The sequence below is a fragment of the Erpetoichthys calabaricus genome, chromosome 7 (assembly GCF_900747795.2).
Source record: "Erpetoichthys calabaricus chromosome 7, fErpCal1.3, whole genome shotgun sequence".
NCBI lineage: Eukaryota > Metazoa > Chordata > Cladistia > Polypteriformes > Polypteridae > Erpetoichthys > Erpetoichthys calabaricus.
In genome coordinates, this window is record NC_041400.2 from 189742972 (window position 1) to 189768713 (window position 25742).

A 25742-nucleotide genomic window follows, 5' to 3' on the forward strand; every position below is an offset into this window, starting at 1 on the left:
CCCTTGGCAAGCCCAACCCCAAGGAAAAGGTAGGCTTCAGGTTGACGAGGCCTCGGAATGGAGCTCAGGCTTTCAAATTCAGAAGGGTGTCTTACCAGAAGGAGAACCGTGAAAACTCCAGCTGAAGAACAGACAGATCCACCAGTATAAAAGAAACGGTTTATTTAAAAAAAAAAAGGCTGTTAATATAGCAAAAGAAAGCAAATGGCTTCCAAATCAAAATCCACCAGAGCAGGCTTTCTTTAAGTATGGGTGGTGGGCTGCCACCATTTGGTCGCGAGTTACTGTTGTATTTAATGGTAATGGGTGGCAGATGATTTGTCGATTGGTTGGCAGTGGGTCACAGCAGGTTAATTAAGCAGCTAACGTTGCTCCATCACTTGTCCTCCATTCCGCAGAATGATCCATCATGATTCTTCAAAGGGTGCCCAATCTCTTATAATTGGCCAAGTTTAAGAATCCCTGCACAGAGCAATCCAAGTAAAAATAACAAAATGAGTCAAAAACCAGAGCCAACAAAAATGAAGGAAAACACAATACTTACAAGGCCCTGTGGTGCCCTGTGCCCTTGGACCCCATCACATTTCAAACCCTGAGCACCTTGAAGTTCATCATGAGGTCCCAGTGAGAGAACAAGAGCCAAAGACCACAGTTGTCTGTAGTGTAAAACATGCCTGATCTTTATTACATCAGGTGCATGTAGTAATAAGAGGCATTGCAGTTGTCATTCCAACAGATGGCACATCACAAGCATTTATAATAATTAAATGCATTTCTACAATGCATATGTCTCTGTTATATACCATTTGGTGTGGGAGACATAAAGTAGTGTTAATATTTGTGACACGTCAGCTGTTGGACTGAAATGGAAAAAGCAACCAGACAGACACACAGATACTTATCCTTTAATTAGTGTGACCGAGCTGTGATACCTTTGGACGATGGGTTGAAGTGTTCAATATAGAACTCAGTGTTAATGTTTGCACTGTACCACTCAATTTGTATGTTTCTGTTATGTACACTTTATTGTGAGATTTGTAAAAGCAGTGTTCATGTTTGCAGTACACCATCTGTTGGAATGATAAAAGCAATGTGTGTGTTTGTGTTATATACCATTTGGTATGAGATTTGTAAAAGCAGTTTAAATGTTTGTGATGTGCCATCTGTTGGAATGATAAAAGCAATGTGTATGTTTGTGTTATATGCCATTTGGTATGGGAGTCGTAGAAGCAGCATTAATGTTTGTAATGCACCAGCCATTGTTGTGACAAATGCAATGCATATGTCTTTGTTATATACGATTTTGTATAAGATTTGTAAAAGCAGTTTAAATGTTTGTGATGTGCCATCTGTTGGAATGACAAATGCAATGTGTATGTCTGTATTATATGCCATTTGGTATGGGAGTCGTAGAAGCAGCATTAATGTTTGTAATGCACCAGCCATTGGAGTGACAAATGCAATGCAAATGTCTTTGTTATACACTATTTTGTATGAGATTTGTAAAAGCAGTTTAAATGTTTGTGATGTGCCATCTGTTGGAATGACAAATGCAATGTGTATGTCTGTGTTATATGCCATTTGGTATGGGAGTCGTAGAAGCAGCATTAATGTTTGTAATGCACCAGCCATTGAAGTGACAAATGCAATGCATATGTCTTAGATGCCATTTGGTATGGGGTTTGTAAAAACAGTGTTAATGTTTATGAGGTGCCATTTGTTGGAGTCACAGAGACATAGCAACCAAACAGACACACAGACATTTATCCATTTATTAAGATGGACATCATCAGCATACAGTGAAATATATTATATCATATATATTTTATATAAAAAAATATTACAGTGCAATAGATGACATCTTGTATAACAGTGTTTCATGTGCAATAAGATTTTATGTTGAATGTTTGTGTTCTACCTCATTTCTTATCTTACCATTTCCATTTTCTTTTTGTAATTATATCTATTTATATATATACAGTATATATTTTTTGACACCGCAGGAACTACACCTAATTTCATTGTATTTGTTACAATGACCATCCATCCATACATCATCCAACCCGCTATAGCCTAACGACAGGGTCATGGGGGCCTGCTGGAGCCAATCCCAGCCAACACAGGGTGCAAGGCAGGAAACAAACCCCGGGCAGGGTGCCAGCCCACCGCAGTGTTACAATGACAATAAAGATATTCTGATTCTGATATGATGATCTGATTTGTTTATAAGGATTGGTGAAGAATAATCTGAACTACGAGCAGTTATGGCCAAAGGCTCCAATGATAATGCAAATGGGAGAGGTGACAGTGGACAACCCTGCCTGGTCCCTCTTTTCATGTGGACTGGGGAGCTCATTTTTTGTGAGTACTACTGCAGAAATTGAAGAATATATTGATGTTATCATTCCAAAAAACCCTGAACCAAATCCCATACAATGCAGAATACTCCAAAGATAAAGCAACCCAGTCTACCAAATGTTTTTTTTTAGCATCTAGTGATAGACTGTACTGCCAAAAGTATTGGGATGCCTGCCTTTACACACCCGTGAACTTTAATGACCTCCCATTCTTAACACATAGGCTTTAATATGGAGTTGTCCCCTCCTTTGCAGCTCTAACAGCTTCAGCTCTTCTAGAAAGTCTTTCCACGAGGTGTAGGAGTGTATTTAGGGGAATTTGTGACCAGGAGAGCATTTGTGAGGTTAGGCACTGATGTTTGTTAGATGTGAAGGCCTGGCTCGCTCGCAGTCTCCGCTCTAATTCATCCCCAAGGTGTTCGTTCTATCAGGTGGAGGTCAGGGCTCTATGCAGGCCACTCAAGTTCCTGCACACCACACTTGCTCCTCCATTTCTTTATAGATGTTGCTTTGTGCACTGGTGTGTGCCCAGTCATGTTGCCATCCCCAAACTGTTCACAGCAAAGTTGGGAGCATGAAATTGTCCAAAATGGCTTCATATGCATTCCTTTTACTGGAACTAAGGGGTCAAGCCAAACCCCTGAAAAACAACCCCACACCATAATCCCCCTCCACCAAACTTCACACTTGGCGCAATGCAGTCAGGCGAGTCCTGTTCTCCTGGCCAGACTCATCCATCGGATTGTGTGATTCGTCCCTCCAGAGGACACGTCTGCACCGCTCTCAAGTCCAGCGACAGGCGGTGGGGCTTTACACCACTGCAGCCGATGCTTTGCATCGCACTTGGTGATGTCAGGCTTGGCTGCAGCTGCTCGGCCATGGAGACCCATTCATTCCAAGAAGCTCTCTCTCTACGCTGCACTGTTCTTGAGCTTTTGGAGGTCTGTAGCTATGGATTCTGCAGAACGTTGGCAACTTTTGCCCACCTCAGCATGAGGTGATTTGATGTGGCCTACCACTTCATGGCTGAGTTGCTGTTGTTCCCAATTGCTTCCACTTTGTTAGAATCCCACTAACAGTTGACCGTGGAATATTTAGTAGCAATGAAATTTCACAAATGGACTTATGGTACAGGTGCCATCCTATCGCGGTACCAGGCTTGAATTTACTGAGCTCCTGAGAGCGACCCATTCTGTCACAAATGTTTTGTAGCAGCCGTCTGCATGCCAGGGGGCTCGAGTTTGTACACCTGTGTCCATGGAAGTGATTGGAACACCTAAATTCAATGATTTGGAGGGGAGTCCTTATACTTTTGCCAATATAGTGTAGAACTGAACATGCAAAAGGGAAAAGAAGCCACCCCATCAATAATGTGCAAGAGACGACAGATATTGTCTGAGGCAAAGTGACATTTGGCAAACCCAGTTTGGTCTGGGTGGACCAATTTGGAGTTTGAAGGCTAAGGGAAAATATTTTGACATCTACATTTATTACACACAAGGGGTGATAACTAGAACATAGAAGAGGATTTTTGTTATGCTTAAATAAAACAGAAAAAACTGCTGTGTTTAAATGAGGAGAAAACCCAGAAGAGGCAGCATGTTGTGCCAACATTGCTAGCTAAACAAGTGATGATTTTCTAAAGTGCTTTTCATAATCGCAGGCTGTTTTCCACAATAATTCATATTTTTAGCAATTTACTTTTTCCAAGCACTATAATTAAATATTCATATTAGAGAAAGCAGTATCTGAGGCTTTGTGGACACATTTAATCAAATGATTAAATAAAGCGTATTCCTCTCAGCTGTGTAGTTTAACATTTACCCCATCTAGTGGCAGGAAAGGGGAAGTGCTGGCTGCTCTAACATGGGCTTGATGGTACTATTTTTTATTTTTATTTTTTGCCTGAAGTGTATGACATCTAGCGGCGTGTCTCTGTAAGTGCAGTTCAGATGTGTCAGGTTTAGATAGATAGAGTTTATATACAACCTATGACACTTAACTCTTTTAGGGCTAATTTTTTTTTCCAAAAACTAACTTTTTAACAAAAAATATTTACTTTTGACAAATGTTACTGTCTTGCATGTTGTATGAGCCTGCATACTCTTACATTACTCATACATAATGTGAATTTCCCCTTGGGATTAATAAAGTATCTATCTATCTATCTATCTATCTATCTATCTATCTATCTATCTATCTATCTATCTATCTATCTATCTATCTACTCTATCTATCTATCTATCTACTCTATGATTTCACAGACATATCACATACATTTTACACAGCAAAGTCCTGCAAAGTCTGATCTCGCTCAAAGCAGCCAATTTCAGTCATTGGCACATTGCACTGCTTACAATACGTGTTGCTTTGGTGCCTACTTTTCAATTGTCTGTTGCTGCACTTTCTCACATATATTGTTAGTGTGTACTGTAGAGAGACAAGTCACCCGTTTGCCATCGTGCCATGTCACTGCCACCAAGTTTTCTGCCCGCATGAAAACCGTATTGTCACCTCTTTTCATCTTCAGCCTGTCTGGCTTCATGTGTCTCCTGTTCACCCTCACTGTGCCACAAGCTCCAATTCCTCTGCTCTGTAGCTCCATGAACAATTCTGGGCATGTATAAAAATTGTCCAGATGTACACTACGTGACCCAAATGTTCATAGCCCTGAAGCAGCTCCAGCACAACCTGACTTGTCAAGGGACAGTTCTCTGTTTGAAAGAAATACTTTCCTGTATATGTAATTACTTTCAGGCAGAAACCAGTGTTTGCTTCTGCCAGTACAAAATCCTTTATGCCATACTTTGTGGGCTTGTCTGGCATGTACTGGTGGAAAAAATTGTCCCTTTTATTTTGTCATAGATTCATGCACAGACAAATCACAGCCAGGCTGATAAAATTGTTTCTATGTTGGTTCCACAATGTCAAGCAGGGGCTGAACTTTATGCATGGCGTTACAGCCTGGCTCACCCCATGGGATTTGCTTCTGTTTATTACAGAAGTGAATAAAACTTTGCGGCATCACGTACCTATCATCACACTGCATAACCTGTAAAAAAAAGTCACCAGGGGACAAAGCACGTTTGGACCAATGCTCCCTGAAGTTGTATCACCAGTTCTGTCCCATCTCTATTTGTAATGCCACAGCGCGCTTCATCTCGTCTTTTGTTGTGGGTTTCCACTTTGAAAAACGAGAATGCGATGCAAGCACAGCCCACGATTCAAAAAATTTCACTGCCTGCCTGTTTGTCTCGTCTGACAGTAGCTGAAAAGCAGCATCAGGAGAGAGCAGCCTGTAGTAGTTCAGCAGCTGGTGATCTGTTGTGTCCAACAGCAAGCCATGCTGTCTTGTGAAGTCCGGTAGCCAGATCGGCTCTCAACGGATCAATGTCTGGGTATTTATCCCATGTGAACCTTGCCGTAGATGCATCGGCTGCGCGAATGCGTTCAGCTGGCAGCGGATCTGGCACGGCATCAGCTGGTGTCCGATCAGCTGATGCCGGCTTCTCACTCTCTTGTTCGATCTCCTGATCACTGTCAATAAAATCCGATTCTGAAAAATCAGAATCCGACTCTGCGATAATGCGCAAAACATTGTCTGCCGAGTGTTTTCTTTTCTGCACTTGCTTCGCACCCTTGTGACATATCGATGCCATCTTGCCATTGTTTACATTTCGCAACTCACGCACACGCAAGGATTAGTTGCCGAGTCAACGAGTCTAGCATTCCTCCAAGCACAGAGGGAATGCCTGTGACGTGACAGTGAGATTTGTCGCCATTAACAGCTGATTGTCGCCCTCTATCCCTGGATGTCGACTTTTGTCGACATTTGCCCTCAACCCCTCCTGTCGACAAAAGTCGACATCCGCCCTAAAAGAGTTTTAATGGAGTATCGCAGTGCTTTTATTCTATTGCATATTTATACTATTTATATTTTTATAATTTTTAACCTTTACCATCCGAGGGGAAGTAAGTGACTGAGCTCCGTCGTTACCCTCACCACCCAGACCCAACCATTAATCCGCTATTCCATTATTTGCTGCCACCGCATTGTTTTCCCACCGTTATCGCTCGGCACAAACCAGCCCTTATTATTTTTATCATAATCAAAAATTATCGATTCTTTCGTAGAATCAAAACACTCGCGAACAGTTTTCGTATATTTTAGAAGCAAATGAGAGCACTAAAGGTGGATACAGATAATCAACAAACAACATATTTTACATTTTTTGTGTTTTTAAGTGGTGAAATTGCTCGTTTAACGCAAATGGTTAAGGCAAAGCAGATGCATTCATCCCATTAAAATTTTAACTTAAATTTAATAACTAAGAAGTACATAATATTTTCTGAATAAATAATTGTTTGTCAAAAAATGTTTTATTCACAGCAGCCTGTACCTATGCAGTGCCACGCAGTGGGTATGTGGCACCCTTTTGCAAAGTATTTGGCACCCCCAATTTTCTTGAAATATTATTAATTTTTAATAAAAGAGTCCACGAGCCATCGAACAATTTTTAAAGGGACCGCCATGCAAGAAATTCTAAAGAAGTTTGAGAACCGCTGTTCTAGAGACAGTGCTTTCTTACAGCAACGGTGAGCACCAACACGACAAATGGATCCCTGTACAGGCTAGGGGGGCCGTTGTGAAAATGAAACCAGTACAGTTTTGGAATATCTCTCTATTATATAAAAACATCTTGGGTCGAGACGTGATCTTCTGGGAAAGACACTTTGACGTCCCGCGAGACTAGACTTTACAACCTTTGGAAGCAAGTCCCATGAGACAGTGACTTTTGCAAGATCCTACAAGATCACGGACATCTAACCTCGCAGTTGTTGGAATGCTTTTGGCAGACACTCTTCATGTGCTCTCAGCTCTTAAAAATTTTATACGTTCTAGATGGCATGTCAACGACTAAGCAAAGAAGAGAGATCAGCACGTCGAAAAGGGACACCAAAACGTTGGAGAGAAAAGAAGGCAAAAAAGAACAATAATAACCTATGTGCAAATTCTGAAAATAAGGAAAGTAATAATCAGCCCGGACCAAATGGGATTGAAAACCTTACAGGTCCAATCGGGGTCAGAAATAAAAGACTTCATAAAGACGTTCAAAAACATTGGCGTGATACACATGCAGAGCACGAGCAGGAGACGAGATGTGATTTTCTCAGAAAGACACTTATACGTCTCGTGAGAAAGAGACCGGAAATAAAAGACAAAGAGTAGATGACAAAGTAGAATGTCGTAAAGAATTCAAAAATGTTGGCGTGGTACACATGCAGAGCAGGTTAGAGATAATGAAAGTACTAAAATTACAAAGTCTCAAAAAAAGTATAGTAAAGATCACATTAGCGCAAACAAATGGAAATTACTCGGTGAAATAACAGAACAGCGAAAACAGATTGAATATACTGTTCGGATTTAAACTTTAAGTCGGAGATTTGTAGATCCTGCGGTGGGTTGGCACCCTGCCCAGGATTGTTTCCTGCCTTGTGCCCTGTGTTGGCTGGGATTGGCTCTGGCAGACCCCCGTGACCCTGTGTTCGGATTCAGCAGGTTGGAAAATGGATGGATGGATGGACTTGTAGATCGTCTAATTCGTGTTGCCAGCGAGAATTAAAAGATTCCAAAAATGTTGTTGCGGTATGAAGTCCCGCGAGACAGAAACTTTTAACATGAGATTCTTTCAAGTCACGCCCTACTTACAACTATTTTCAAACAAGACCACGGGGTCCTCTAACCTCTCAGTCGTGGGAATGCTTTTGGCAGACAAACTTCCTGCGCTCTCACCTCTTATAAATTTTAGCAGGTCAATAATTTCATATGTTCTAGATGACACATCAATGACGAAGCAAAGAAAGAGCATGGACAAACATTAGAGAAAATCGTTTTATTTATTAGAGAGAAAGAAACGATATTCACTCACAGGAAGTTGTATGTTGCGTTGTCATGATGCAAGTCCAAACACGGAATCAAAATTCAATGCCATCTTGAAGAAAAGTTAATTCCAAATATTGTTTTTACTAAAGTTTTAAAGTTAAAGTGAAAATAATGCATATGTAACAATTCCCATGAAAATAACAATCTCTTTAATTGTATATCCAGTAAACCAAACCCTGGGATGGGAGAGCGGAGCGAGCAGGGGGCAAAGCTCCCTAGTAAGATAAAGAATTTCAGGTACCCCAAAGGGTCAGTTTTTTATGTTTTGATAGAACAGAAGCTTCTATAACAACAACTGTGGTATGAATTAATATTCTATATTTGTACTCTAGTTTTGTTTTCTATTATATTTAAGACCTGGTGATAAGTTTTGCCCAATTGTTGTCAGTTAAGATATTTAAAAAACATATATAATATGTTGCTATTGTTTTCTTACAGTGTTTTTTCTTTTAATTACTAGCCACGCTACCTGTCAAATAAAAGGTAGTAGAGTCAATAAAAAATATTTTGATACCTTTGGTGCAGTGAACTCACCACTGACTCAGTGTGACCCTGAGCAAGTCGTTTCACCTGCCTGTGCTCCAACTGGAAAAAACAAAAGAAATGTAATCAATTGTATCTCAAAAGTTGTAAGTCATTTTGGATAAGGGTGTCAGCCAAATAAATAAATGTACAGTAATCCCTCCTCCATCGCGGGGGTTGCGTTCCAGAACCCCCCGCGAAAGGTGAAAATCCGCGAAGTAGAAACCATATGTTCATATGGTTCTTTTTATATATTTTAAGCCCTTATAAACTCTCCCACACTATTATAAATATTCCCCGCACAATTATACAGCATAAACCCTTTGTATTTTCTTAGATATTAGGTAAGATTCGTTGAAATTATGTATGTAAACACAGTTTATATACAGTAAAACCTAAATATTATTTTAAAGATATCGAGCGTCTCCAATATCACATGTTACAGCCATTACAGGCCACCAGCAATAAATACGTACAATGTAAGAAAAATTGTATACAGTAAAATGTGTGTACAGTGACACTAAACTATGTACATGTAATAAGTACTGTACGTAGATAATTAATTATGGTTACTCACCAACAATGACACGACAACTTGTCCGATAACGATGAGTTTAATTTTGCGAATTTTTTCTTTTGTGAATTTCCCCTTGGGATTAATAAAGTATCTATCTATCTATCTATCTATCTATCTATCTATCTATCTATCTATCTATCTATCTATCTATCTATCTATCTATCTATCTATTTATCTATCTATCTATCTATCTATCTATCTATCTAATTTTACTGCACAACAAAGGAGAGCGTTACAGTTCTTCTAAAGGATCCTCTTCAGGCGACTGTGTAGCACCGCCGTTGTTCTCCTTCCGGCACTCTTCAATCCAAATCCCTAAAGCAGATTCCATCCAGACTACTGCCTTATCACGTCCACTTGCAACTCGTTTTGCGCCCTGGTTAAAGGACACTGCGGCCGTAGATCTTATATGCTTTTACTCCTTTTTAAATAAAAAGAATCGTGGACTCATTGATGCCGTAATGGTGTCCTGCAGCGGTGTAGCTGTTCCCTTCCTTCAACATATCCAAAACTTTTACCTTTTCTGTAATCATTTGCATCTTCTGTTGGCGCTTGGACACGGCCCCTGAAGCAGTAGCAGGAGCACGTTAATGCTGAATGAGTGAGATGAGACTTCCTGGTTAATGCAGCACTCCTTTGCTGAGCCAATCAGCAGCACACAGGAACTTAACTGTGTGCTCTGATTCGGTAGCTTCTCAGGCATCCGCCAATAGCGTCTCTTGTATGAAATAAACTGGGCAAACCAACTGAGGAAGCAAGTACCAGAAGTAAAAAGACCCATTGTCAGCAGAAATATATTTAGACTAGGGGGCTCCGCCCCTGCTCGCTTTGCTCGCCAACCCCTGGTGTTGGGGATGGTGTCTTCTCCTTGAATGAGTTTTCCTTGGCATGGATCATTTATAACCTTAACTTTAACGTCAGATGAACGGCGAACTCGTGAGAAGGCGACATAAAGTTGTTCATGTCCAAATACGGGCTCAGAGTGGTAGATGCCAACCTTGTCCATGGTTTGTCCTTGTGATTTGTTGATGGTCATGGCAAATGCAGGTTTAATGGGGAAGTGTCGCCGTTTAAGTGTAAAAGGTAATTGTAGGTCAGAACGTGAAAGGTCAATTCTAGGAATCAGAACAGTATTGTTAGCATGTGATCCTGTAAGAACTTTTGCTTCAATAACATTGTGTGTCATGGTGTTGACGACTAAACGTGTACCATTGCATAAACCTTGTTTAGTGTTAAGGTTTCTTAATAGCTTGAGTATTGTTCCGATTTTAAGATTAAGATTGTGTTGTGGTAATCCGGCTGGGTTAATAGTGTTCAAATATTGTAAGGGTAAATTAAGATCGTCATTGTCGTCATCAGAGTCAACTTTGTCAGAGCTTAGAAACAGCTGTGCCTCTCCAGGAAGTAATGCAATGACTTGGTTATTTATGTGAGCAACATTAATATTTTTTGGACATAATATAGTCCGTTGTGTTAAAAGGGGTATTTGGTCTAATGAGATTGCTGTTCCAAATATCTCCGTAACTAAGTTGTCGCAGATAAAGGCTTGAGAAATTGTAATAATATCTGCGTGAAGTCCATCTGTATTGGTGAGTGTCCCATCTCCCAGTTGTGATAACCAATTGTTATATTCTGGATGTGGACATCGCATGTTTTGTACCAAGTGTATCTTTTGAAAGCAATGCCAATTGTCCGCGTATTTTAAGGTGGACTGAACAATAGCTGAGTGCACGGCATGTGGAACAATAGGTAAGCACTGTCTAAAATCTCCTCCTAATAGAAGTACCTTTCTTCCAAAGGGAATATTATTATTCATCAACGTTTGTAGAAGTTTATCAATGGTGTTGAGTAAGTGACTGGATGCCATTGTACATGCATCTATAATTAACAGTTTTGCAAGACGGATGTCACATGCATTGTTAATGTTCATTTTCATAGTGGATAGCGATGTTTCTGTGATTGGGACCGGTATTTTGAATAAGGAGTGACATGTGCGACCATTTATTAACAAATTAGCTGCCACTCCGGTTGTAGCTGATGCGATAATTAACTGTTGTTTTGGAGCCTTGCCTGCTTGTTTTCCGGCATTTCAGACGCACGTTGTAGACGTCTGCGTTCATTTATTTTGTCCCGTCGCTCCCGTTTTTGTATCTCTGTGACTTGAGCTCTTTCCTTTTGAACCCGTGCTTGCTTCGCTTCAGCACTTTGAGACGCGCGATGCATGCGTCTACATTCATTGTGTGTGTCGCAGGTTCGTGTTTGTGGTCCCGTTACTCGAGCCGTATCGTTTTGTACCCGTGATCGTGAATTCATGACTTGTATGTTCTTAATCGTTAGTAATATGGATAAGCAATAAGGAGGATCGCACTCACTGTTAATATGGAGCCTTTTCTGTGTCCATTTTTGTATGTTGGTCAGTTGAGCTTTCTCTTTTTGGAGCCTCGCCTGCTTGTTTTCCGGTATTTCAGACACGCGTTGTAGACGTCTGCGTTTATTTATTTTGTCTCTTCGCTCACGTTTTTGTATCTCTGTGACTCGAGCTTTTTCCTTTTGAACCCATGCCCGCTTCGCTTCAACACTGTGAGACGCGCGCTGCATGCGTCTACGTTCATTGAGTCTGTCCATCTGGGCTCGTTTCTGTAATTGTGTTAGTTGAGCCTTGCGTTTTTGGATCCGAGACATTTTTTGGTCATCGGTTTCAGAAGCGCGTTGTAGGCGCTGACATTTATTGTTTTTTTTCATGCGGGTACGTGTTTGTGGTCCCGTTACTCGAGACGTATCGTTTTGTAGCCGTGATCGTGAAATCATGACTTGTTTGTTCTGTATCGTTATTAATATGGATAAGTTATAAGGAGGATCGCACTCACTGTTAATATGGAGCCTTTTCTGTGGTTGTACGGTTAATAGTGCATCATTGTAATGAGATTCACCTATGGTGTGTAGTTTGAAGGTGTTCAGATGACGTATGTTTAATAGGGACATTTCGTTTCTTCGTATTATTACCCATCAGGTGTTGTGCCTGTATATGTATTGTAGTCCGGTCTCTTGTTGTCTATGTATGACGTCGTTTGTTGTCGTGCGTTTTTTTTGAGGGGCGCGTTGCCTCATTTTTTTATTTCTGTTAGTGGAGGGGGGCTTTGTGTGTCGTGGGTGTGAATCCTCATTTTTGTGTGCGTACCGTTTCGTGTGCTATGTGGCGCTTGCGTCTGACTCCTTTGTTTTTGGTGTGCTAGGGGCGCATCGCCTCATTTCTTATTTCTGTTAGTGGAGGGGTGCTTTGTGTGTCGTGGGTCTGAATCCTCTTTTTTGTGTGTGTCCTGTTTCGTGTGGTATGGGCTTCGTGTGGCGCTTTGTTGCATGGGTCTGTTGCTATGGGCGCAGCGCATCATTTCTCAGTTTCCGGTGCTTGGAGGGGGGCTTTGTGTGGTGCCTGCACACTACATCTTTTGCGTCCACGGCCCATGTCCCTGCGTCCATCCGGTTTACCATTCTCGTTTAGTAATATGGATATGCTTACATATAAAATCCGCAATAGAGTGAAGCCGCGAAAGTCGAAGCGCGATATAGCGAGGGATTATTGTAATGTCTTGCCCTACATGTACCTCCAACACCTTTCCTCTGTATTCATGGGTGTCTGAGCAACACTTCACAAAATACAATCCCCCCGGTACAGGCTTTGTGCTGATGACATTGTGTTGTGTAGCACCAGTCAAGAGGAAGTGGAGAGGAACCTGGAAGGATGGAGAAGAGCTTTGGAAGACAGAGGATTGAAGATAAATAGGAAGAAGAAGACAGACTATCTAAGGTTTAATGATGATCAGAATTCAGAAGTTAGCCTGCAAGGAGGGCTACTGAAAAGAATGGAGGAGTTTAAATATCTAGGACCAGTGGTAGCCCCAGACAGAAAACTAGATGAAGTCAAGTCAAAGTCAAAGTGAATTTTATTGTCATCTCAACCATATATAAGTATACAGATAGACGAAATTGTGAAGCTCAGGGTCCACAGTGTAACAACATGAAGTGCAAATAATAAATTAAAAATAGATTTAAAATTTAAATTTAAAATCAAAACACAAGACAAGACATTGTGCAAAGACAAGACAAAGAAGTAGCAGCAATATTGACGTGTAGTTAGCAATATGAACTTTGATGCAATGTATGGTATTATGCAATCTAGATACATAAATATAGTCAATAGATATGTAATATAATAAATAAATAAATAATAAATATAGATAATACAGAAATGATCAGTGTATGATAATAGTTGTTTAAGACTTGTAAACAATGACAGGTCAGAATGTTTCACAGCAGAAGGATATCAAGAGTGTCAAAATCCTTCAAGGTCAGTATGAGATTTTCAGTTCTTTTCTATCTGCACACTCGTCTTTACAGGACAGTGGCCTGCATGTATAAAAGTTCTGTTGTTAGAGGTGGTTGAGGCCGCGTGGAAGATCCCAGTGGGCAGCCTGGTGTTAAGGAGTTTGACAGCTTGGAGGTAAAAACTCTCCTGCAGCCTGGTAGTTCAGGCTCTTATGCTGTTGCATCTTCTCTTGGATGGCAGAAGTGTGAAAAGTCCATGTGAGGGGTGTAAGGGGTCCTGCTCAATGTTGCAGGCCTTGCGGACACTACATTTGTAAATTATGTCCAGTAGTGAAGGGAGAGGCACCACAATAATGTTCTCTGCTCTCTTCACTATCCTTTGCAGGTGCTTGTGGTCGGATATGTTGCAGTTGCCATACCAGACCGTGATACAGCTGGTCAGGACACTCTCAATGGTGCCTCTGTAGAAAATGGTGAGGATGGAAGGGGGAAGACTTGCTCGCTTCAGTCACCTCAGGAAGTGTAGTCTCTGCTGCACTGTTCTTGATTAGTGATGATGTGTTATGTGTCCACGTAAGTTCCCCAGTTATGTGCACACCGAGGAACTTGGTACTCCTAACAGTTTCCACATCTAAACCGTTGATGCTGAGTGGGATGTGAGCAGGATGTGATTTTCTGAAGTCCATGATTATCTCTTTTGTCTTGTCGACATTGAGAGATAGATTGTTGTCTTCACACCATGCGGACAGCCGTTCCACCTCATCTCTGTATGCTGTTTCATCATCCCTGCTTATCAGTCCCAGCACCGTCGTATCATCCGCAAACTTAATGATGTGGTTGGTGTTGTGCGTGGCTGTGCAGTCGTGAATCAGCAGGGTAAAGAGCAGTGGACTAAGCACACAGCCCTGCAGCGCTCCAGTGCTCAGTGTTATGATGCTGGAAGTGTTGCAGCCCATCCGAACTGACTGGGGCCTCTCTGTCAAGAAGTCCAGGATCCAATTGCAGAGGGTGGTGTTCAGGCCCAACCTTCTCAGTTTTACAACCAGTTTTTGAGGGATGATTGTGTTGAAGGTGGAGCTAAAGTCTATGAATAGCATGATGTGATAACTTATAGAGTGTGGTGTGGATGGAACAACTAGAAGAAGGTATCAGGAGTATTGTGTGATCAAACAATTAAAGTGAAGGTTAAAGTTCAGGTTTTAAAGACAGTAGTAAGACCACCAATGATGTATGGTGTTAAGATATGGAAAGTAAAGGAAACCCTGGAGAAGAAGTTGGAGGTGGTAGAAATGAGAATGTTGAGATGGATGTGTGGAGTTACAAAGAAGGACAGAACAAGAAATTGGACAATCAGAGGAACAACAAAAGTGCAAGAGATGTCTAAGAAAGTGCAGAAGCGTAGGCTGAAGTGGTATGAACATGTGATGAGGAGAGACAATGAATACGTGAGCAAAAGAGAAATGAGGATGGAAGTACAGGGGAAGAGAATCAGAGGGATGCCATCGTGGAGGTGGACGGATAAAGTAAAAGAAGATTTGAAGGAAAAGGGCCTGACTGGGGTGGAGGTGCAGGTCCAAGTTGTTTGGAGAAGGTTAGTCAAGCACATCGACCCCACACAGAAGTGTGAAAAAAAGTGACGAGGAAGGAAGAAGCTTCTATGAACCCTTCTACAGGAGATGCTTTACAAGCCAGCATCCATAATGCTATTTGTCACCCAGGATTCTGCAAACTGGACTTTTGTAAACATGAGAAAGGTGTCTTGTCAGGCCCTGGTGTCCTCAACCTGAGACTGGAAAGAGGGAGACCAGGGCCAGTGGAGCAGTAAGGAAGGCTGACACAAAGGTACAGTTCAGAAAATGTGCAATTTATTATGCAATACATAGTGTAATAAAATAGACAAAAACGTTTTAAATGTGCACTTTCGAAAATGTAAAGAGTAATAAAAATGTCTTTAAAAAGTTCCATATAAAAAATGCATAATAACCATCTCGATTAAAAAATATTCACAGTCTTTGAGAATGTACAAATCAAATTCAGTCTTTCTAATATGCAAATCAAATATAAAAAGAATCACTCCATTAAGAATAAATTCACACACTGCAATAGTCTTGCCTTCCCTCTCCAAATCTCAAACGGACACTAAGCTTTCTCTTTAAAATGAATTCAATCTCACCTTTGGTTTAGTGCGGCAGCTTAACACTGAACTGTCTTTTCCTCCAAACTCTCTCACAGTCATGACACCTACACCATCAGGAATACAGCCAGCTTCTCGCACATACAACTGGACCACCTCAAACTGCACCCTTGCGGGACTTTTATAATCTTGATCAGCCATCAGCTAACAAGGGTCTTGTCACACCATCCTCCTACAAGAGAACTGTGCGCGCGCGTCCTCAAGCATGATTTAAAGGCTGGTTTATACTTTTATACTTGACGTGTCTGTCCGCATGGGCGAAAATGACGTCAGTCACGGAGACACGCCCCAAGCGTGAGGAATCAAGTTAAGGAGATGCGATTACGCGTTGTGTATCCTCACTCACAAGAAAGCGCATGCGCGTGTTTACGAACGTTACCCGGTTATTGTTGTCCTGCTTTAACAAAGGCGCACTTTCTAAAACTTTGCCGGCTTTTCCCTTTCTTGCCGCTTTCATTCAATTTAGTGCCAGCAAGCAAGTACAAAGGCAGCAGACAAGTGGCGGATGATACATCAACCCTAGGGTGCCATCCTTCCAAGAACGCACCAGCCTTTTGCCCCTAAAAGGATGCAGGTATGTGGCCTTTTATTGAGCCTTGTTTTAAAAGCAGAAAACTAACAGGGCGCGTTTAAACTGTGTTTATTAGGACAGTAAAAGGAACACTTTTACTTTTTTCTTTCATTCAGAAAGCTTGTGGGAGCACTTGTTGAATTAAATTTGTCAGTTTAATTGCATTCTCACGATGTGTGCAGAAAAATCAAACGGGTTTCCACCAACAAAACACTCACGGAACAACAGAACAATGAAGAACTGTTTGGAGACGCCGTCACTTTGTGTCTTAACTTTTTACCTTTTTAGAAAGCGACTTGTACTCCCAGCCTCCTGTTTCCAAGTCACAGCTGTCCGCGAGAGTTTCATGTTGATCGTCAACTTCGCCAAAGCCTTTTTTGCAGTAAATATGTTCCTTTCGCTGAATATTTTCCTGGAAATTCATCCTGTGGTGAGCTTCAGCGATTTTTTTTTAACATAGCGCCCTCGCCCCCTAATGCTTTGCGAGGACAGCATGACCCCACAGAGCTGTAGCAGCCAGGCACAGAAAGTTCATGCTTGAGTAGTGTATGCCCTAGTGAGCAGCTTCAGGCATGCCTGATGTCACCATCAAATTAGTAATCCAGCAGGCATTAAAATAAAAATAGCATAACCTTACAGTATTCTCCATTGAGTGGTCCATTAGCTGACCATAATGAGAATATTCGGAGACTGGATATATTATACTGAACTATGCTAGCTGGCCAGTGTAATGGCATGTGGCTAATGTCCATGCATAATTAGCCATGTGCTCAGCTAGATCTCCAGACAAGTCTTAAAGGAGCCCTTGGTCTCTCAAAGACAGAAAACATGCAATCCTGTGAAATAATATGAAAGGTTTCTTATTGTTTATAAGGCGTATCTACCCATCCATCCATCTATCCATTTTCCAACCCGCTGAACCCGAACACAGGGTCACGGGGTCTGCTGGAGCCAATCCCAGCCAACACAGGGCACAAGGCAAGAACCAATTCCGGGCAGGGTGCCAACCCACTGCAGGCGTATCTACCATCTTCATGAAAGAAGAAAGTGCAAAACAACTTCACAGAAGTCCACTACACCTAATACCTGCACTAACTCTTTGAGCACAATTATTTATTTATATATTGTCACACAAACGAGTCGCAGACATCATGAAGTTTTTGGGGCAGCTACCTGTATATTGTTTTCCCAGATGCATAAGTTGCATTTTTAAATGAGGGATGTTCATAGAACAGAGTCCAAAACAGAACTGCTTTGCATTGAGACAAGATGGAGGTTTTAACGGCTAGAACGGGAAATTACGTCATCGGTGCTGGAACCGGAAGTGACGTCTTCATGCCCAGAAGTGACATCATCGTTGGAGCCAGAAAACCGGAAGTGATGTCTTCATGACCTGGACCTGGAACTAAGCGGGATTTCCTGCGAATGGTCTGCAAGAGACTGAGAGAGATAGTTAGCACACTCCGCCGCCCCCTGGTCGGGTGTAGAATTACTATTATTTAGGCCCTTTAGCTGTTTCCCATGCACACGTGTGTGACAATATATATATTGTTAGACACTAGGGGTCGTCTGTTGCCCAACAGACAGATACACAGGACACAGAGTAAAAGCACTAAGAAGTATTTTAATAATTCTGTTCTTAATAATAGTGCTCTTCAAGCACCACAGCCTCAATAAATAGACAAGTAAATCACAAATACACAATATTTTTTCTTTCTTTCTCCTCCACACCTCCAGGCAAGTGTTGTCCACCTCCTTCCGACTCTGGCTCGCTTGCTGGGTCTTCATCAGTACTTTTTATAGTCCTCAACCCGGAAGTGCTTCTGTCCTTCCGTTCACGTGACTTGCTAGCACTTCCGGGTGTGAAGGAGAACTTGAGTTTTCTTCAGCCCGGAAATACGTCTGGACTTTTGTCCCCGTGACTGGGTAGTACTTTTGGGCTATGGGTGAGATGTGACTCCCCAGGTTCTTTTGCAGCATCCCCTGATGTTACCCACGGTACCCAGCAGGGCTTTTGGTATTGAACTACATGTTCCATAGTGCCCTGTGGGAATCCGGGGCACCGCTGCACTCCAGGGAAGCTGCCATCTAGCGTCTTGGGTGAAGTACTGTCCCAAAGAGGTTGCCTTCCCTCATCCATCCACTCTGTGGGTGTCCCGGCCAGGTTGAGCTGCTGGCCGTCTATCACAATATATATATACTGTATAGCTATTCTGGAGACTCTTTTGCAACTGTTCACATCAAATGGCTACCCAAAGAAATTCATCAGAGAATGCTTACAAAGGAGATGCCAGAGGCCCTAGCAAACAATCAGCTCCAACATGATCCCCCATTCCTCCTGGCACACATTTCCTTATCATCAGAGGGTATCAGAAGGTACAGTACGTATCCTGTCTAGATCAGGCATCAAAATAGCGCACAAGCCAACAAACGCTGTACACACAGTGCAAGAAATCGTCAGTAGAGACAGAACATGATTTACAGCATACAATGTGATTCATGCCCACTGTATACGTGAGACAAACATCAATAACACTCGCTACACATACACAGGAATATTGCAACAAACTTGAAAACATCTGCTTTGCGATCTATTGCAAGTCATAGTGAAAAGCAATTCATTGCTTGGGTGGTATGTTTTTAATTATGGCACAATAGAATGTGACAAAATCAAATGTCCCAGTTGCATACTGTAATGGATGGTATGCAGGGACTGGACTCCTTTTAATTACCCAGCCAGTGATAAATGAGCACAAAGAGTGAAAGAAGGTTCCCTGTCTTAGCCAGGAGGGTGGCAGAAGATGCCAGTACTGGAGTGGGCGTGCTGCCATCCCGGCAGAGTTGGACCGAAAAACAATATCCAGCCAGAGGCCAGTGTGACGGAAGGACAGGGAGAGATAGCCTGTAGTCCTGACAGGGTCCTCTGAAATGCTAGACAGCAGCATCCCTAAGTTCAGATTCCTACTTGAACACCTACAGGGCATGCTGGGATCTGTAGTTCCATGGGGCAGCTATGTTGGGTTCAATGAAGGCCACCATAGGAAGCTGCTCGGATTATAAATTCCAACTCTGCGGGGCTTCTGTCTGACCCAGAAGTGCTTCCAACTGACTATGCACCAGCATTGGAAGTACTCCCGGGTCCAAGACTAAGGAAGCCACTCAACTGCCTCCCGGTGAGCTGGTGTTGGGAGTGGAGGATGAGCAAAGTTCGTTTGGGAAGTGTGGAGGAGAAGAAAGAGAGAAAAAAGAATTGTGTTTACGTCACTATTGAAACCTTTTGGAAAGGTATTTGTGAAAATAAACCTGTAACACCGCCTAGTGGTCACAATATGTATTGCATTTCATAGTTGTTAGCACATTTTTTTTAACTCTTTTAGGGCTAATTTTTTTTTTGTTTCTTTTCTCAAGGGGTTGAATATTTTTCCAAAAACTAACTTTTTTAAAAAAAAGAACACAAAGCAATTGAAATCAACAAAAAATATTTACTTTTGACAAATGTTACTGTCTTGCATGTTGTATGAGCCTGCATACTCTATGATTTCACAGACATATCACATACATTTTACACAGCAAAGTCCTGCAAAGTCTGATCTCGCTCAAAGCAGCCAATTTCAGTCATTGGCACATTGCACTCTTTACAATACGTGTTGCTTTGGTGCCTACTTTTCAATTGTCTGTTGCTGCACTTTCTCACATATTTTGTTAGTGTGTACTGTAGAGAGACAAGTCACCCATTTGCCATCGTGCCATGCCACTGCCACCAAGTTTTCTGCCCGCATGAAAACCGTATTGTCACCTCTTTTCATCTTCAGCCTGTCTGGCTTCATGTGTCTCCTGTTCACCCTCACTGTGCCACAAGCTCCAATTCCTCTGCTCTGTAACTCCATGAACAATTCTGGGCATGTATAAAAATTGTCCAGATGTACACTACGTGACCCAAATGTTCATAGCCCTGAAGCAGCTCCAGCACAACCTGATTTGTCAAGGGACAGTTCTCTGTTTGAAAGAAATACTTTCCTGTATATGTAATTACTTTCAGGCAGAAACCAGTGTTTGCTTCTGCCAGTACAAAATCCTTTATGCCATACTTTGTGGGCTTGTCTGGCATATATTTGCAGAAAAAAAGGTGTCCCTTTTATTTTATCATAGATTCATGCACAGACAAATCACAGCCAGGCTGATAAAATTGTTTCTATGTTGGTTCCACAATGTCAAGCAGGGGCTGAACTTTATACATGGCGTTACAGCCTGGCTCACCCCAGGATTTGCTTCTGTTTATTACAGAAGTGAATAAAACTTTGCAGCATCACGTACCTATCATCACGCTGCATAACCTGTCCAAAGCCACCAGGGGACAAAACACGTTTGGACCAATGCTCCCTGAAGTTATATCACCAGTTCTGTCCCATCTCTATTTGTAATGCCACAGCGCGCTTCATCTCATCTTTTGTTGTGGGTTTCCACTTTGAAAAACGAGAATGCGATGCAAGCGCAGCCCGCGATTCAAAAAATTTCTCTGCCTACCTGTTTGTCTCGTCTGACAGTAGCTGAAAAGCAGCATCAGGAGAGAGCAGCCTGAAGTAGTCCAGCAGCGGGTGATCTGTCGTGCCCAACAGCAAGCCATGCCGTCTTGTGAAGTCCGGTAGCCAGTTCGGCTCCCAATGATCAGTGTCTGTGTATTCCTCTCACGCGAACCTTTCCGTAGATGCATCGGCTGCGTGAATGTGCTCATCTGGCAGCGGATCAGCTGGCGCGGCATCGGCTGGTGTCCGATCAGCTGATGCCGGCTTCTCACTCTCTTGCTCGATCTCCTGATCACTGTCAATAAAATCCGATTCTGAAAAATCAGAGTCCGACTCCGCGATAATGCGCAAAACATCATCTGCCAAGTGTTTTCTTTTCTGCACTCGCTTCGTTCCCTTGTCACATGTCGATGTCATCTTGCCATTGTTTACATTTCGCAACTCACGCACACGTAAGGATTAGTTGCCGAGTCAATGAGTCTAGCATTCCTCCAAGCACAGAGGGAATGCCTGCGACGTGACAGTGAGATTTGTCGCCATTAACAGCTGATTGTCGCCCTCTATCCCTGGATGTCGACTTTTGTCGACATTCGCCCTCAACCCCTCCTGTCGACAAAAGTTGACATCCGCCCTAAAAGAGTTAATGTTGGCACAAATAATCTTACATAGTAATAAGAAGATACTTTTGTTGTACAAGTCATATTTCCTTCAGGAGGAATGGAATAAATCTCTTTTGATTAACTAATCAAAGTTGTATTCATAAATAATGTGCAAGAAATCTTAATCAAATGAATTATGGATTCATTTTTTTCTTCATTTTACATAGCTATACTGTATTAAATCCTGTACTTTCCTTTGACCTTTTCAAAACTTTTATTTTTCACGCATATTTATCTCAGTACAAGACAGAAAGTAAGCGCTAGCATTTAAAGTGTTACGTATAAGGAAGGGGCGGGCTGTCGTCCTCGTATCTGGGACTGGTTGATTCCCTTCCCTTTATTTTCAGATACTTTCCCCCACATCCTTGTCATGGTTCTGCATGTTTATGCTTTGTATTCTCTGCTTAAGCTCCTTTTTTCTGTCTTCTTTGTTTAATTTCAAGTGTCTTTTCTACATAAGTATATTCTCTGTATCTTTATTGTATTTATTTAGGTAGTACGTGTCATGTTTCATTATTGCGTCATTACTTTTCTGTATGTGGTCATGTATTCTCTGAGGTCCCTTGTTGTGGGAGGTTCTGCCAAGAGGTGGGGCCACCTGTCTGTCTTCATCTTTGAACCGCACATAACTCTATAAAGGATGGGGTGACCGACTGGTCTGCTGCGGTTCATTGCTGCATTTCTTGTTGTTGGTGAGCTCTTCTGTGTTTTGCGATTCTCTGGATTTCGACCTTTTTGCTCTTTTTGGATTTCTGTATCTAGTTGCCATTTGGGCATATCCTTTATTCCTTTTGTGCTCTTTGGAGTAGTTCTTTGTTACAGAGCTTTTAGTAAATACATCTTTCATTTTTGTAAAGATTCTATGTCTACCCCTTAAATATAGCCAAAGGTTGACAGTTGACATATTCTCTTTTGGGGGCATCTTCCTACAACATTTGTGAATTTATTAGTAGTTGTAGCCAGTTTTCCCTTTTTGAGGGCCTGCTCCCCTGAAGCCAGCAGGTCTCCCCTGGAGAATGGTCAAGTTAAGTGTGGCTCTGCTGGGGGCACCAAAGGGCATGGCCTGCTCCCCAGCCTAAATGGAGGCCCCTGTGGATTTCGCTTGTGAAGAACTCCCACCTCACAACACCCCAGGTTCTTTGCCTATCAGTGTCTGTTGCTGCACAAAATTCTTTACCCAGAAGTGATAGGGTTGAGGGGCATGGGACATTGTCTGGGGGAGCTTGGGTGGTGCTGTGCTTGAGTATCACGTGCTATTACATTTGTGACAGCCAATGAGCTCACTTTAGCCTGATATGATTTGAAAAATGTAATTATTTTTTTAATGTGTTACTCTCAATTATTTTGAGTGATCTAGCACTCGTTTTGTTTTTGTGCTCCTGAAACTCAATTCTGATTTTTAATTTTTTACGTATTTTATCAACCTTTATGTTTATACCCAGAAAAAAATGAGCTAAAACATTGAATATTTTCAACAACAAAAAATGTTATGTGTAACAGAAACATGTTGTCACCAAATAACCAGACAAAAATAATCATAAAGTTTTTTGGGGAATATTCCCCGTATAATCTCCTGCCTTGGAGAAGTTGAAAAAAAGTTTTGAAAGTGGGTCAGTTGCAAAAAAACTACAGTCGACAATCCGATCATACAAAGGGCTGGTTTATATATTGAGTATACAAGAAATAATTCAGACAAATTGGCGTGGAAGTGACGTCATTGGGGATAGACGGAATTGACATCATCAAGGAATGGCTGGAAGTGACGTCATCGGGGACGGATGGAAGTCACGTCATTGGGAAATAGCCGGAAGAGACATCATCAGTGGAGGACAGAAACCAAGTACAGTGGAACCTCGGTTTGTGACCATAATTCATTCTGGAAACGTGCTCGCAGTCCAAAGCACTCGTATATCAAAGTGAATTTCCCCATAAGAAATAATGGAAACTCAGATGATTCGTTCCACAACCCAAAACTATTCATATAAAAATGATTAATACAAAATATAAAGCAAAAATACATAAAACAAGTTAACCTGCACTTTACCTTTGAAAGGAATCATGGCTGGTGTGAGTGAGTTTCTAAACTCTTGTGGGATTCCACCCAACGGGACGACATGCGGAAGAGCGTCCCAAAGCAATCGCAGTCTCCCAGCGCTGTAGCAGTTCACCATTAAAGTGAATCCGAAAAGATGCTATCAGTGCCTGCCGTCGATGGGTGATACAAGGAACAAGGAACATTATAAATGCGCAGGGCACAGTACTACTTGGCCACGATCCTGCCCGACTGCTGTGTCTGTGTATAGGAGAGTGGCAGATCCTGCTACAATAAATAACCGCACTGTTGCTGTTTCAAGCTGAATAAAGCTGGTGTTGCTAAAGTACTGAGACTCAGCTTCATGTTTTGGGGTGCAAGACGGGGACTCACACGTCACAGCACACACACACGCGCGCGCACACAGTCACAATGCTGTAGTAAACAGTATACGCTTGTATGGATGTTGACCATATGAGTGAGGCACACCGACTCAGACGGAGAATAGGAGATGATTACCCACAATCCCGCAGAGAGAGAGAGAGAGAAGAACCATCAGCTCAGTTGTGATCCCATGACACTCAGCAGACAAAGCGCATACATACAACTTGTATTGCAAGACCTCGCTCGTTCATCAAGTCAAAATTTATTAAAAATTTTAGCTCGTCTTGCAAAACACTCGTAAACCAAGTTACTCGCAAACCGAGGTTCCACTGTATGTGATTTGTTTTCTTCTGATTTTAGTGGGGAATCGCAATTAATCTTCAGTAGGTCTGCAGGAAGAGAAGACAAAGCATTAGTACTCATTTCCAGCCTTCTCAGCCTCGTACTTTCACTGTCTTTTGGACCCTTTGGCTGCCCCCTAATGGTGCGTGTGTGACGCATGTAAATGCCAAAATGTCAACATAATTGCAGTAGGAAAGGTCTGTGTTGTGTCCACTGCAGTACTGATGCAGGTTTAGATACACTGCACTTCATGTGATACGTTTTGAAAAAGTCAAAGGCGCTGCTCAAGTAGAAGTTGAAAGACTTTTTGCTAATATTTTTTCTGTTGCTTGGGCATGACAAGGTAGAATGTCAGAGCCTGACCCGCACGATCATATTGACTGTACTTGCCACCCCACTTGGTCCCTCTACTGATGCGGAGTATCAAGTTCCAGATGTAGCCAGAGCTTGCTTCTTACAGCATGTAGAACTTCATACCGAAGCGTGCCCATTTGGATGTGATGTACTGTATTCACGACAGCCTCTCCTTGTAATCCATGTGACTTTTGTCAACACTTATGTCATGATCAGGAACACATACCTTCTTCATATTTTTGATGATTGCCAGATGCTCATCCCACACTCTGTACAGTTTTGGTGTTGGGTGATTGACTTCATCATAGTTATTAGTGAAATGCATGCATTTTGTAATCAGTGAAAACCAACACTAATTTTGCTAGAAGTGGGTCTCTGCAACAACCATTTTTTTTTACCAGTACCCTCTCTAGACTGGTTTATCTACCATAACCTGAGGAACAGGAGTCTGAACAATGGCCATATGTCATCTGCAGCTACAGGCTGCCACTGACTGCAATAAGCAAATGTTTTATTGTGACGTCTCTGACACTGCTCAGCACAGCAGTTCATTTCAATAACTGTTGTCTCTACCAGACTATCATTGACAAATTGTAATTAGTCCAGATCAACAGACACCTTAAGACCAGGGCTACCTGCAAATGGGCAACGAAGAGGTGCAGGATTGTCAGCAGTGCAGTATGAAGCTGACACCAAACATGAACATCACTGGAACTTGGCAGGTTAGAATCTACAGAACAGAACAGGCGTCAGTTTCACTATTCGTCTCAACGTCTGATGATTAATTCGTTTCAAGCAATGGTTCAGTTTCAGTTTGTTCTAAAACTAGCTTTACAGCTTTTCATTTACCATTGTGTTCTTTGGTTGAAGGCTGTGTCCCACTCATGAGCATTGTGGAGTTACCGTAAAGTGGCAGAAAGCATAGAAATATTCATAATTTTTTGCATTATGATGTTTATT